We start from the raw sequence: 15,610 nt of genomic DNA, 5'->3' as shown, positions 1-15,610 counted from the left end.
GCAAATCTTTCTCACCCTGTAGATTTGACACAGGAATTTTTTTACGGATTCGGAAGTAAAGACGGACTGAACATTCTCCAGGACTCCAAGGGTACACTTAGCAGACTGACAGTAAGGCCATGTTGTTTTAGCTGTATTCACCCCTCCCTGTATAATAAAAATCACAGTTGTTAAGGTTATATTAGAAAAAGAATTGCCACATATCAGAGTAAAAAGAGCCAGATAGATGGAAAATTCTGTTTCAGTCATACTGCTTTTTACATCAAGTCAATTTGATTATTTCCAGGTCCACCATCAACCACAGCAAGCCAGATCTCACAGGTACAAGCAATTAGGATTGAATCATTCCTGTGATTTATTAACTCACGGCACCTTCCAGCAATATCATGAATAATTTGTGTTGCAGTTAACACACAGACGAAAGAATCTAACAGTTCATTTTCCATCAGCCAAGTCCAAGAATGGCTTTCTGGCCAGTCAGCTATTTGATCAATTGATTCCTCAGTTAACCATATGCCAGAGATAACAGATTGTTAATGGTGACATTAAGTTGGAAATCTTTCATGAATGAAAACATTCACATAGATGTAAAACATTTTTTTCACAAATTACAAGACTTGTATATATTGCTGTTGTTGGTAGACACTGTTGAGTTCATTCTGACGCATAACAATCCTGTGAATAACAAAATGAAACACTGGCTGGGGTCTTGTGTCATCTTCACAATTGTTGCTTGAGTCCTTGTTTGCTACCACTGTGTCAATCCATCTTATTGGGTGTCTTCTTATTTGTTGACCCTCACCTTTACCAAATTTTATATCTTTTTCCAGGGACTAGCTCTTCCTGACAATATGTCCAAAGTATGAGAGACGAAGTCTGGACATCAGCACTTCTAAGAAGCATTCTGGCTGTATTTCTTCCAAATTTGTTTGTTCTTCTAGCAGTCTATGGTACTTTCAATATTCTTCACCAACACCATAATACAAATGCACCTGTTTTTCTTTGGCCTTCCTTATTCATTATCCAGCTTTTACGAGGATAAGAGTTGATGGAAAATACCATGACTTGGGTCAGGTGCACCTTTCTCCTCAAAATGACATCTTTGTTTTTAACACTTGAAAGAAATCTTACACAGCAGATTTGCTTAATGCAGTACATCATTTTATTTCTTGACCGCTGCTTCCATGAAGTGTTGATTATGGATTGTGTACATTACTACTGTGCAAATAGTTACTTTAAAAACGATGCCCTAGATTCTAGCCTAATTCTCAATTTTCCTGTATTTTAATTTTATGAGCCCTGTGCATTTGTGGGAAATGGTGTTTTACTTACATTGCTCACCATGAAACTTTTCTGGTTTATCTGTAATTGCAGAATCTAGTTTCACTTTCTTATCTAAAATAGGAGAGGAGCCTTGCTTAGAGATACAACAAATGATATCTGTTGACCAATCCTTTTTTTTTTTTTTTTTTTTTAGTAGACACTGGCATCACAAACTAATGGCAAATTTGATAATTTGATATGCTGATTTGGAAAGAGAGAATAAATTCTAGTACATATCTCTACTTTTTGTGAAAATGAATTCCCAGGGTGAGGTAGAAAGCTAACTCTAGTGAAAAAAGCAGGAGTCAGAAAGCCTGGGAGTAGGCCAGAGATCTACCACAAGCTAATTCAAAATCTTAGGCAGGCACTTCACTCCTCTGAATTTCCTTTTCTCCAAGGTAAATGAGGGGATAAGATAGATCCTTTGCCCTCAGCAATTCTATAGTCCCTTACCTCATTGGGGATGGCCATCACTTCCCCCAACACACAAGGCTGTGAGTCTGGAAGTTTGGGCTTGTTTGTCTGTCTTGCTGCTTCTCCAGCTCCTTGAGAAAATGGCATAACCTCATTGCAGCTGGTAACTTATAAGATGGCGCTCAGTGATCTCCACTTCCTGCTATTCATGTCTTTGTGTAATCCCCCTTAACTCTGCCTTGAGTGTGGGCTGGACTTATTGATTCACTGCTAGCAAATACAATACAGCTGAAGCCACAGGCTGTCCTTTCTGAGATTCAGTTACAAAAGATGGTGGGTTAGGTCTTGCGCACCCTCTCTTGCTCACTGAGGAAAGTCAGTGGCCATGTTGTGAGCTGCCCTTTGGGGAAGCTCATGTATACTGCAAGGAGCTGACATCTCTGTCCTAAATTCAGCAAAGAACTGAGGCCAGCCAACTCCACTTTAGTAAACTTGGAAGCAGACCCTGGAAGACCCTCATGACCCAGGAATTGTGAGACGAAAAATGTATATTGCTTTAAGCTGCTAAATTCTGGGTAATTTGCTATGTAGCATTTAGGCAACAAATATACTCATCAGAGAGTTTGTCTTCTATATTTAAAATTCCTTTCACTGTAATCAGAAAAAAAGCTCTTAATCACCAGTCACCAATATAGCCAATACTCAGAGGCAGGGCTCAGAGTAAAGAACAAATTTTTTATTATGTACTGGTATATATAAGGACAGGGAAACAGAAAGCTCCCAGCTCTACCTCACCGAGGGAGGATTTATAGGGATTTTTGGGCATAGGGTAGGAGACTAGGGAATTCCCAAAACTGGCTTGTTGCTTGTTTATGTAAAAATCACAGAGACAGAAGGAGGAAAAAAATTGTGTTTTCCCTCTGCATCTTAAGTTTTAGCTTACTTGTATTGAGTCTTTCCTATGTGTTAAGCACTATGTGCTAAGGCCCATGTGGATTTCCTGAAGGTTATTATCCCCATTCTACAGAAGTGGAAGCTGAGACTTTAGGTTAAACAGGGCATCCTACTGACCTCGACAGTGGAGGTAACAATGTCACTGCGTGCTGAACTTACTAGACTACGTAAAACTATAGTGTTCAGAATGAAGCCCCTCATTTTAAAAGAGGCTTTTATAAAACAAAGTGGAATAATTATCCCTATGGGGTGTGATTCTTTAGCCTAGAGGGAAAATCCAGGAGGAATGTGACATCCTTTTTGTGTAAGAGGAATTTGGCTCCAGATTAACGTCATCGTATTAGCCCTGACTGACTCATGGGGACCCCATGCACAACAGTATCAGACTGTTGTGGTCTAAAGGGTTTATACCGGCTGAGTTCTAAAGTGGCTCTCCAAAACTTTCTTCCTAGACTCTAGGAGGTGGTGGTGTGCTGTGGAGTCCATAGCATTTCTGAAGCTATAAATCTTTATCAGAGCAGAAAGCCTCATCTTTCTCCCACAGAATGGCTGGTAGTTTTGAACTGCTGACCTTGTGGTTCACAGCCCGATTCATAACCACTACGCTACCAGAGCTCCTTATCATATGGTATATAGTCTATAACTATATAGGTTGACATTTTTGTGGTTCAATTTATTTAATTTGTCGGGTTATGTTCATTAAATATCTCAGTTAATGGCTGATTCTCACTGAGATGAGCTGGGTTAAAAGTTTTCTGAAAATCATAGTACTCTCCAACATACCAACTCCAAAACAGCTGTTGTCCTGGTGATTCAGAAGATAGTTACAAAATATAGAGCCACAAGGTTCCCATTGTGGACGTGGAGTTCTTTACCACTGTAAACATACCGAGAGACTCATAGAGACTCTATGCACAGCAGAATGAAACAATGTCCGATCCTGGGCCAACCTTACTACTGTTGCCACACTTGAGTCCATCGATGCTGCCACCTGGCCAATCCATCTCATTGGGGGTCCTCCTCTTTTTCTCTGATCCTCCATCTTACCAAGCATGATATCCTTCTCCAGTGACTGTTCCCTCCTGACAATATGTTCGAAGTATGAGAGACAAAGTTTGGCCATCTTGGCCTCTAAGGAGCACTCTGGCTGTACTTCTTCCAAAACAGATCTATTGGTTCTTTTGGAAGTCCATGGAACTTTTAGTATTCTCCTCCAACACCATAATTCAAAGGCATCAATTCTTCTACAATCTTCTTTATTCACTGTCCAGCTTTCACATCCAAATGAGGTTATTGAAAATACCATGGCTTGGGTCAGGCAAACCTAGTCTTCAAGTTGACATCTTAACTCTTCAACACTTTAAAAAGTGCAAATTCAAACTGAAACTGAAGAAAATGAAAACAAGTCCATGAGAGCCAAAATATGATCTTGAATATATTCCATGTGAATTTAGAGATCATCTGAAGAACAGATTTGATACATTAAACACTAAGAAGAGTTGTGGGAGGACATCAAGAACATCACACGTGAAGAGAGTAACACATCATTAAGAAGACACGAAAGGACACGAAAGAAGGGAAAGGTCAAAATGAATGTCAGAGGAGACTCTGAAACTTGCTCTCCAGCGTAGAGAAGCTAAAGCAAATGGAAGAAATGAGGAGGTCCAAGAGTGGAACAGAAAATTTCAAAGATCAGCTCGAGAAGATAAAGCCAAATATTATAATAATATGTGTAAAGATTTGGAATCAGAAGTCCAAAAAGGAAGAACACACTCAGCATTTCTCAAGCTGGGTGAACTGAAGAAAAAATTAAGCCTCGACTTTCGTTATTGAAAGATTCTCTGGGCAAATTACTGAATGATGCAGAAAGCATCAAGAAAAGACGGAAGGAATACACAGAGTCACTGTACCAAAAGGAAATGGTTAATGTTCAGCCGTTCCAAGAGGTACAAGAGATGGTAGTGATGTGAAAATATACATGTGTGGGGATGCCCTTGGAAACTGAGATTAGGGATAAAAACCAACACATTTTGGGCTCTAGTATCTCAAAAATATCTTGAAGATGGAACTTATTCCAGGCCAGGAACAGAAAGAAATTCAGAATTCAGTTCAAACACAGTACTGCAGTTGGTCATCCAGCACTGCCAAAGAATTCTGGATCATATATGATGGTTGTTGGTGGTGATGTGCCGTGGAGTCGGTTCCAACTCATAGTGAACCCTGCACAGGGTTTCTGAGGCTGTAAATCTTTATGGGAGCAGAAAGCCTCATCTTTCTCCTGTGGAGTGGCCGGTTGATTTGAGCTGCTAGATTTGCATTAAGCAGCCCAATTTGTAATCTGGTACGCTACCAGACCTCCTTGGATCATGTGTGTTATTGTTAAATGCCGTCTAGTCAGTTCGAACCAACCCACAATGACTCTGCAAAGGCTTTCCAAGGAGTGGTTGGTGAGCTTGACCACAGACCTTGTGGTTCAAATCAACTTTGTAGTCTAGCACATTAACCCACAGCGCCACACTAGGAGAGACTGTTATTTGGAAGCAGGAACTTGTAATAATCTAGCTGATAGAAATAGAATTAGTAAAAATCAAATATAACATTTAAAAATCACAAGTAACAACTGAATTTTGTAGAATTTTAGCATTAATGATCATTAAAACATTGCAATGTAGAAATTTGGGTTGAATTTGTCCAGATAAATCTTGTCAATAAGACACAGAAGATGGAGAATGCCAACTTTAAAGAGTTGAGTGAGCAGAGAACACTGATACAGACTGATGAGGTAGAATGTGACAAAAACTGATTATCAGTGTATCATTTTCAGTTCCTAGGCACAATTTTGTTATTCTGTGCTATTGGGCTGATTCCAACTCATCACAAGGAACTGCCCAATAGGATTTTCTTGACTATAATTTTTACAGAAGAGGACTCTACATCTTACTTTCATGTAATGGCTGGTGGGTTAGAACCACCGAACTTTTGGTTAGTAGCTGAGCTCTTAACCACTGCACCACCAGTGTTTCTTTATGTTTATGAAATGAAAAGATAATAGAAATTTTCCATAAACTTTTTGAAGCCCCCTTGTAAGAAAATCCATATTAAATGAAGTAAACAGTAATCAGGGAACGATTAACTTCAGCCTTGTTAGCTTGAGCTTATTGGAAAAGGGTTTAACTGGGATTTATGTAACACAGAAGAAACTCCTAAAGGAGCTCTATCTGCTTGACAGTTCTGGATATTATGTGTACTTATATAGATGGTTCATAATCTGTCTATAAATCAAATGTTGACAAATCTGTGATCATTTTCACAGTACCTTATATAGTCATGTTCTTGTTGTTAAGTGCCATTGACTTGGTTCCAAGACATAACGACTCTTTACGATGTTTCTGAGACTTTAAATCTCTGCGGGAACAGGAAGTCACATCTTTCTCCTGTGGAGCAGCTGGTGGGTTCAAACTGCAGACGTTGTGGTTCAAAATCTGGTGCTTATCATATGGACCTACTCATATGTGTTTGGTGATCATTATATTGTGTAAATATTGATACAAATCAGTGTTCTATCAGAGGAACTTCAATCTGAGATTTGGTTGAATGCATTTTTCTAACAGACTGCATTATTGACTTGGGAGGGAAACAATTGTACCGGCTAGCTGCTGAGGTTCCTCTTTCTACCACTTGCCTTTGCCTAGCAGGAATAAGCAAATACCCACAAGGGGAGTGGGAGATGGAAGTCAAACAGAAGGGAAGAGCTTGAACCATACATATGACTCCTCATGCTTTGATTTCAGGCTCATCAAGCAAACTTTTCTTTATTGCTAAGCTTCTCAGATAGATTTTCCTCTTAGGGAAAGATTGTACTAAACTTACTAACATGAGGGTTTGAGTTCACATAACAGTTTAATTGATAATTTTCAATGAACACAATTTCATTGTGTTTAGAGGCTAGTGATCTTTATTCTGATGTTGTTTCCAAATTTTAACATGTGTATGTACTTGGTTACAGCCAGAACTTTGAACTGGTTCTTCCTGGTTCAATTATGGCCAACTAAGCAAATCCAGACAGACCTGAATTTGTAAAATGTGGGTGAACTGGAATGACAACCAGAAAGAAAAAAAATTACAGGCCTACACCCTACTAGAGTCCTGGAGTGGCACTGTAGGATAAACACTGGACTGGTAACTGCAACATTGGTGGTTCAAATCCACCAGTCGCTCCTTGGAAACCCTATACAGGGTTGCTATGAGTCAGAACCAACTTGACAGTACTTAACAACACCCTACTACAAACTTCCTCTTCCTCTTAGAAAACTATGCACATTGCATAGCAACCAACTCTCTTAATTAGCAGAGTCTGAAACAATGGTGCCCAGCTCATAGATGGTGGCTGACTCTCTTGTTTTGAAGGAGTGTCACTCTTCAGTCCTGGCAATAATGCCATCTCCTGTTTCAGGCTCCTAAAAGGGTGCATTCACTGCACATCTTCAAAGTCTCCCATTCTAGGTCTTCAACCAGTAATTTTTCCCACTGTGGTTATTTAAAAAATTCAGGTTTGTTCTGATTCACTTTGTTGTCCATGCCAGAAGAGGTTTGAAGTTCTGATGAAAACCTAGCAGAGATGTTTAAACCAGACTGATGGGTTCCACCTCAGATATTCTGCTTCTCGAGTTCTAGGGTGAGGTTCAGAAATTTTAATTTCTATTAAGGAGCTCTGGTAGCATAATGGTTACAAATCGGGCTGCTAACTTCAAGGTTGGCAGTTCGAAACTGCCAGCCATTCTGCGAGAGAAAGATGAGGCTCTCTGCTCCCGTAAAGATTTACAGCCTCGGAAAAGCTGTGCAGGGTCACTATGAATCAGAACCGACTCCACGGTACTTAAAAACAACAAATCAGGTTCCTAGGTGATACTGACACTGCTAGTTCAAGGACCATAATTTGAGCACCATCAAGTGTTCTGGAACACCCATTCTTTACAATGTTAGCCATAGCTTTTCATGATCCACACAGTCAAAAAAGCCTTTGCATAGTCAATAAAGCACAAGGAAACATTTTTCTGGTATTCTCTGCTTTCAGCCAATATTCATGTGGGGGCAGCAAGAATAACCTTCATTCCACATCCTCTTCTGAAACCAGCTTGAGTTTCTGCCAGTTTCCTGCTGATGTATTGTGGTTGGTTTTGACTTATCGTCAGCAAAATTTTACTTGCATGTGATATGAATGATATTGTTTAATGATTTCCACCATCTGTTTGGTCACCTTTCTTTGAAATGGATACAAATATGGATCTCTTCCAATCAGTTGGCCAGGTGCTGGCTTCCAAATTTCTTGGCATAGATGAGTGAGTGCCTCAAGTGCTGCATCAGTTTGTTGAAAGATTTCAATTTGTGTTTCATCAATTCCTGGAGCTTTGCTTTTCACCAACACCTTCAGTGCAGCATGGACTTCTTTCAGTACTAGCGATTCTTGGTAATATGTTACCTCTTGAAATGGTTGAACACTGACCATTTCTGTATGATACAGTGACTCTGTGTATCCCTCTCATCTTCTTTTGATGTTTTAGAATTTTGCAAAACCAATGACTTCTTCATTGCAATTACCTTTTTAAACACCAGAATAGATGATTATACACACGAACCACACCAGATGGAATACACAGGAGTCAAATTGACTACATCAGTGGGAAGAGATGGTGGAAAAGTTCAATATCATCGGGCAAAGCAAGACCAGAGCCACACTGTGGAATAGAACATCAATTGCTGATATGCAAGTTCAGGCTGAAACTGTAGAAAATTAAAACAAGTCCATGAGAACCAAAATATGACTTTGAACATACCCCACCTAAATTTATCTATTATAGTGTTTGAAAAACGTAATTGCAAAGAAGAAGTCATTGGTCTTGCAAAATTCTATCATGTGATCTCCAGCATCATTTTTATTACCAAGGCCATATTTTCCAACTACTGGTTCTTCCTCTTTTTTTCCAGTATACTAATCAATAATTTTCAATAGATCTTGATTGTGTGTCTGATCAATTTCAGACTGAAGAAGTTGATAGAATTCTTCAATTTCATCATCACTTGCTTTAGTGATTGGTGTGTAAATTTCAATAATATTGGTAATAATAATGGTCTTTCTTGGTGTATAGACATTATCCTATCACAGGTAGCATTGTACTTCAAGATAGATCTTGAAATATTCTTTCTGATGATGAATGCTATGCCATTCCTCTTCAATTAGTCATTCCTGACATAGTAAACCATATGATTGTCTGATTCAAAATGGCTAATGCCAGGCCATCAGCTCCCTAATGTCTGGGACATCAATTTTCATGTGTTCCATTTCTTTTTTGACAACTTCTCACTTACGTGGATTCATACTTTATACATTCCATTTCTGATTACTAATGGATGTTTACAGTTGTCTCACCTCATTTTGAGTTGTATTCCATTGTCTCCATCACACTCAACTCTGCTTTAGGAGGCAGCTCTTCCCCAGTTGTATATTGAATGCCTTTCAACCTGAGGGCACTTTCAATCTTCTGGCACTGTATCTGATAATAATTCTGGTGCCATTCATAATGTTTTCATCTTCCTACACTATATCTGACAATGTTCCTCTGCAATTCACAAGGTTTTCAGTGGCTAGACATTCCAGCGTCGTCTACATCTCCTTCTTCTTAGTCTGTGTTAGTGTAGAAGCTCTGCTGAAACCTGTCCACCATGGGTGACCCTGCTGGTGTTTAAAATGCTGGTGGCATAGCTTCCAGCATCACAGCAATACATAAACTGACAGAGAGTGGTGGTCTTTGGCAGTAAGAGATGTTACATGAAGGTTTCTTGCTTATTTCAATCCATTCATTCTTCCAGCTCTTTAAAAAGCTTTTCTATTGGTTGCAATGTCAAGCTGCTGTCCTCATCTTTATTTCTTCCCTCTCTCATTGCTGAAGCTGTTCTGGTGGCACAGTGGCTAAGCACTCAGTTGCTAACTGAAAGGCTGGCCATTTCACAGGAGAAGATATGGCAGTCTGCTTCTGTAAAGATTATCCTCTGGGGCAGATCTACTGTGTCCTGTGCTGGTATTGGTGTTAAGTGCCATTGACTCAGTTCTGACTAATAGCAACCTGGTATAGGGTTTCTGAACAGTAAGTTTGAACCACCGACCTTTTGGTTCATCCCAACCTTATGGTCCAGTGCTTTATCTCACAGCACCACACCAGGACTCCCACTCTGTCCATCAGGATTGGAATTGACCAGAGAGCAATGGGTTTTGGCTCATTGCTGGCTGTTCTTACTTGTCTGATGTTGCTGTTGTTAAGTGTCATAGAGTCGGTTCTGACTCATAGTGACCCTGTATAGAGTTTCCAAGGAGCGGCTGGTGAGTTTGACCCACTGACCTTGCAGTTTAAACCAACTTCGCAGTCTAGTGCTTATCCTATAGCACCACACCAGGACTCCTGTCTGATAAAAGAAACAATGTATTTTGTCTTGGTAGTCAGAGTCTGACCAAATAATTATGTATTTCCATAGCTGCTTTTCAAAATTTCTGCCACTGTTCCCTGCACATTCTTCTAAGCATTTGATTCTTTATCTTTAGAACAGTGCTGTCCAATAGAAATAGAAGGTGAGCTACATACATACATAAAATTTAAATATCTAGTAGTTAAAAAGCACAGTAGCAACAGGAGAAATTCATTTTATAATACTTTTTACTTACCTCAAATATTCTCATTTCAACATGTATTCAATACAAAGCATTAAATGAAATAGGTTATAATCTTAAATTTCATGCTAAGTCTTCAAATACAGTGTGAATGGTATAGTACATCTCACTTAGAACTCTTTGCATTTCCATAGTCACATGGGGCTTGTGGAGAATGGGTTAGACAGTGTGGTTTGAGAACCTCTGAAATGCTGATATTAGGAATCCTTGCTTCAAAAGAAAGCAGCCAAGTTCACAGACTATTTTGAAAACTATTTTGGAAGAACACTTAGCTTGTCCCTAGAATTCACGTGAAGAATTCTTACTTTTAAGATTCCTTCATTTCCAAAAGGATTAGATCTCTGCAGTGGACAGGGATGGATTATCCTTTTTACCTGTGTGGTAGGTAGCTCACTGGCCCGTCAGAGCATGAAAGCATGGAACTTTCACTCTTTCTACCTTAGGGTTCTTGACACTAGTTTCCCCTCCCCATCACCCCTATATGTTCCCTGTTCTTGCTTCACCTCTAATTGCTACAGATGTGGAAAAAGAACCAGAAAGAATTAGAATTAATAGAGACTTCTTGTTCTAACTTGCCTGATAAACCAACATTGATGGTACTGCATCTTCTTTGTATTTGTGACAAGGGTTTATGGGTAAGTAAGAAAGAGGATTTGTACTTTAATATTAGAAACATTCTACTGCTTGGCCGGTTATACTGTTCACTCTTTTATCGCTTGCATTGTCCTTGTTCAAATGATTTGTCCTCTGGTGGACCTTGACAAAGCGCCTGAACAAAATTACCAGGCATGCAAAGCCTGGATGAGCAAAATTGCTTTGCCTATAATCTGTTTGTGAAGAGATCAGGACGTGGTTGGAGTGAGTTTAATTTCAGAGCCCAAGTCGCCAGTCTGTCTTTTTGTCAGGCAATTAGTTCCACTGGCTGGGCAAGAATGCTGTGATGCAAAGTGCTTAAGGGAACCAGGCAAGTGAATACGGCAGATCCTTTTTTGCTTCTTCCAAGTGTTCCTCACGCCAGGCTTCTGTTGTCGCTCTGGTTTATTTTTGGTAAAATTCCCGGCCTGGCACAGGGCTCTGAGACTTTCTTAGTGCTGTGAAAGGGGGTGGCCAAAAGGACAGGTCTGTTTATCAAAGTCGTGGGTGAAAGTTCTGGAGAAGGACCCGAGGGAGCAAACAGAGGACATCACAGTTGTTACTATTTCTGGACTGGTTGGCAGTGTTTTAAACTCTTCATACACATGACTTTAACTTCCCAATGGTCCCAAATGACAGATATTAATATCTTCACTTTGTTGTTTTTATGTCTTCAAATGGATTCTGACTCACAGTGACCCCGTAAGACAGGGCAGAACTGTCCCATAGGATTTCCTAAGCTATAATCTTTATAGGAAGAGATTGTCTGTTCTTTTCTCCCAAGGAGCCACTGGTGGGTTCCAGCTGCTGACCTGTCAGTTAGCAGTTAAGTGCTTACCCAGCAATGATGCCACCCAGGCTCCTTATCCTCATTTCAAGGATGATGACATGAAAGCAGAGAAGAGAAACTGGAAACGTGCCCAAGTCACACATCTAAGAAGTGGCAGAGTTCAGGTTGAAGCTTGGGGGCTTAGTGACTTAGTTCCCAAACTAGGCTGTCCACTAAGTAACCCACAGATGCTTTATTGTCTCCTAGACTCCAGAAGGAACAAGATTTGGATAGAGATGGAATAACAGTAAATCAACAAAGCTTCCACTCACCGCAGCAGAGACTGGCTTGTTCCCTTTCATGTTTTCCATTCCTAACTGAATTTGCCTCGCTTAAGGCACGACATAGACATGCAGGGACCACTCACATTGTTCCGTGATGTCACTCTCCCAATGACCATGAGAGGTACCAAGCAAAGGTATTATAGCTCTGGTAGCGTAGTAGTTACGAATCGGGCTGTGTACCGCAACGTCAGCAGTTCTAAACTGCTAGCTGTTCCGTTGGAGAAAGATGAGGCTTTCTGCTCCTGTAAAGATTTATAGCCTCGGAAACCCTGCACAGGGTCATATGAGTCGGAACCGACTCCACGGCACATAACAACAACATAAGTACTTTTAACCTGTTGCCATGGAGTCTGTTACCACTCATGGAGATGCCATGAGTTTTCCAGTGGTTGATTTTTTGAAAGTAAATAGCCAGGCCTTTCTTCTTGGGTACCTCCAAGTAGACTAGAAGTGTCCATTTTCAGTGAGCAATTGAGAGTGTTAACCATTTACACCACCCAGGGATTTTCATGATTACTTTTACAATATCTGAATTAAAAAGAGTATCTTACATCCCCAAAGCTGGTAAATGAATGTTTCAGTTTGTTATTGTGTTGTTGTTCTTTTTGCAGGGTTATAACTTTTACCTGAACAGGTTGTAAGGTCCTGGAAGCAGGAACCGTTTCTTAGACAGTTTCTATCCCTCTCCCTACCCACCCAAAAAGCCCACTGCCAATGAGTCAATTCCAACTCACAGAGACCCTATGCAGGGTTTCTGAGGCTGGACACCTTCACGAAGCAGATAGCTTCATCTGTCTCCTGAGAAGCAGATAGTGGGTTTGAACCATCCACCCCATGTGACTAGAATATTTCCCTCATCACAGAAAATTCTATTGGACAGTGCTATGCTAGAAGCAGGCAGGGACCAATTGGTGATGCTCTAACATAATACCCTATCTTTAAGTTAGAATTCAATAATTGTTTAATGATTAAGTGAATGAATACCATAGCAGAAGTGTTTTCTTAACATGTTATTTTTGTTAAGGGCTGTCAAGTCCATTCCGACCCATAGCAACTCTGTATAGGGTTTTCGAGGAGCGGCTGGCGAGTTTGACTCACCAACTTGAGGTTCAAACCAACTTTGCAGTCCAGCACATTAACCCACAGTGCCACCCCAGGACTGCTTTCTTAATATGTTGTTGTTGTTGTCAGGTGCCATCGAGTCGGAACCGACTCATAGCGACCCCATGCACAGCAGAACGAAACAATGTTCGATCCTGGGCCAACCTCACCACCGCTGCCACCCCCGAGTCCATCAATGATGCCACCTGGCCGATCCATCTCGTTGGAGGTCTTCCTCTTTTTCTCTGACCCTCCACCCTACCCAGCATGACATCCTTCTCCAACGATTGTTTCCTCCGGACTACATGTCCAAAGTAGGAGAGACGAAGCTTAGCCATCCTGGCCTCCAAGGAGCACCCCGGCTGCACTTCCTCCAAAACAGATCCATTGGTTCTTTTGGCAGTCCATGGCACCCTCAGTATTCTCCTCCAACACCACAACTGAGCTAATTATGGTGATCAGTCATAGGTTGAATTAGTGCTTTCCAAGGTAGCTGACTCCATTTTTCAAAATGAATCATTCAAAAGAGAAAAATAATTCATTTCTTAAAGATGTCAAGATTCAATTTTTAATGTCATGGTAAATAATGGCAAGATTCTGCAGAGGGTTAGTCAGTGATTACTGCCCTTTAGCAGTAATTTAGAAATTAGGTGAGAGCAATGTTTGTACCAATATGTCATTTAAATAGTCAAACCCAACTCTATAATGAATTGATTCATATTTACTAGTAATGCATCTCACTTAGTTTCCATTTTTCATAAAGCTTAAAGCATGTCACAGTTATTATTTCAGTTAATATCACATCATCTATCAATGCCAGGAGACTGACATTACCTTTATAAAAAAAAAAAAAAATGACATAGAAATCAAGGGCTGGATGTGTTAAAGTATTTTATTTACTGTGATGCTTCATCAGAGGGTTTGACTTCTTGAGCCCCCTTTACCTGCCCTGTGTCTACCTAATCTATACTTTGGAGACACATGAATAAAAAAGGAATAGTAAAACATGCCAGAGTCCTGGCATGATGCTGGAGGACCAGCACTGGAATGCTAACCATAGGTTGCTGGTTCAAACCACCAGCCACTCCTTGGAAACCCTATCTAGAGTCAGTATGAGTCAGAACTGACTTGATGGCACTCAACAATAACAAAACATGCCAGAAAGACTTGGCTTCTTGCATTAAATTTCCCAGAGAGTGCAAAAGATTTTAAATTGTGAGATGCTCTTAGGGACAGTGGTGGTGGTAGTGTGCCATGAAGTCAGTTCTGACTCATAGCGACCCTGTATAGGGTTTCTGAGGCTGTAAACCTTGAGATTAGCAGCCTGACTCGTAACCACTACCCACCAGTTCATTGCCTCTTAGGGAAGGGGTGACTTTTTATCACTTCAGTATGTTGGTATTTGTGGACTCATGACAAAGGATGTGGCACATTTAACCCCTGTTGGTTCTTACATTAACTGATATCACCTAGGAGATTGGTTATTCTTAACTGAAAGTGATGTTAAGTAACAGGGTAATATCTCAAGTGTGAAGTAACCCTTTCATTAATGTGCTGAATGCTACAAGGGCCAGACACTGTTCAAGGTGCTGGGGGTTACAATAATGATCACCATACACTCCCTGCTTTCAAGTCTTACAGGAAACCCAGACAGGGAGACTGACAACTACCAACAGCAGTGATAAACGTATAATGGGAGCAAGCAGAGACTGCTATATGAACCATATTGTTCAGCCTGGGGGATCATAAATGAGTTACCAGGAAAAATGAGAATAAATGTCATGAAGCCTAGGTAAGGGCTACCCAGGTGATGTGAGAGTCTGAGAAATAGCCTGGCTCTATTTAAGAACTGCAAGAAATACAGTGGTGCTTAAGCATAGAGTACCCAGGGAGTCATGGTAGCAGTGGGAATGGTAGTGGGATGCAATGAGATTCTTGAACTATGCTGTCCAATACGGTAACCCTTGGCCACAAGTAACTATTTAAATTTAATTTTCAATTAATTAAATTTTACAATGCAGTTCCTCAATTGCATTAACCACATTTTAAGTGCTCAATAGCCACTTGTAGCTACTCTATTAGACAAAAAGGATATTGAATATTTATCATTGCAAAAAATTTCTATTGGATACCGCAGCTCTAGAGACAGGCAAGGGCCAAATGCCAATGAACTTTGAATACTAGGTCAAGTTTGGACCTTATTCTGAGGATGATGGGATGTCACTGAAGTGTTTTCATTAGAAAAGTAGCATGATGAAATTTACATATTAGATGGCATAAATACACTATGAAACATTATCCCAAACACACAAATAGTAGCAGACAAAAATAGATGACGGACCTCCTAAAAAC

This window comes from Chrysochloris asiatica, unplaced genomic scaffold, assembly GCF_000296735.1.
Source record: "Chrysochloris asiatica unplaced genomic scaffold, ChrAsi1.0 scaffold00067, whole genome shotgun sequence".
Classification (NCBI taxonomy): Eukaryota; Metazoa; Chordata; class Mammalia; order Afrosoricida; family Chrysochloridae; genus Chrysochloris; species Chrysochloris asiatica.
This window is presented reverse-complemented; position numbering follows the sequence as displayed.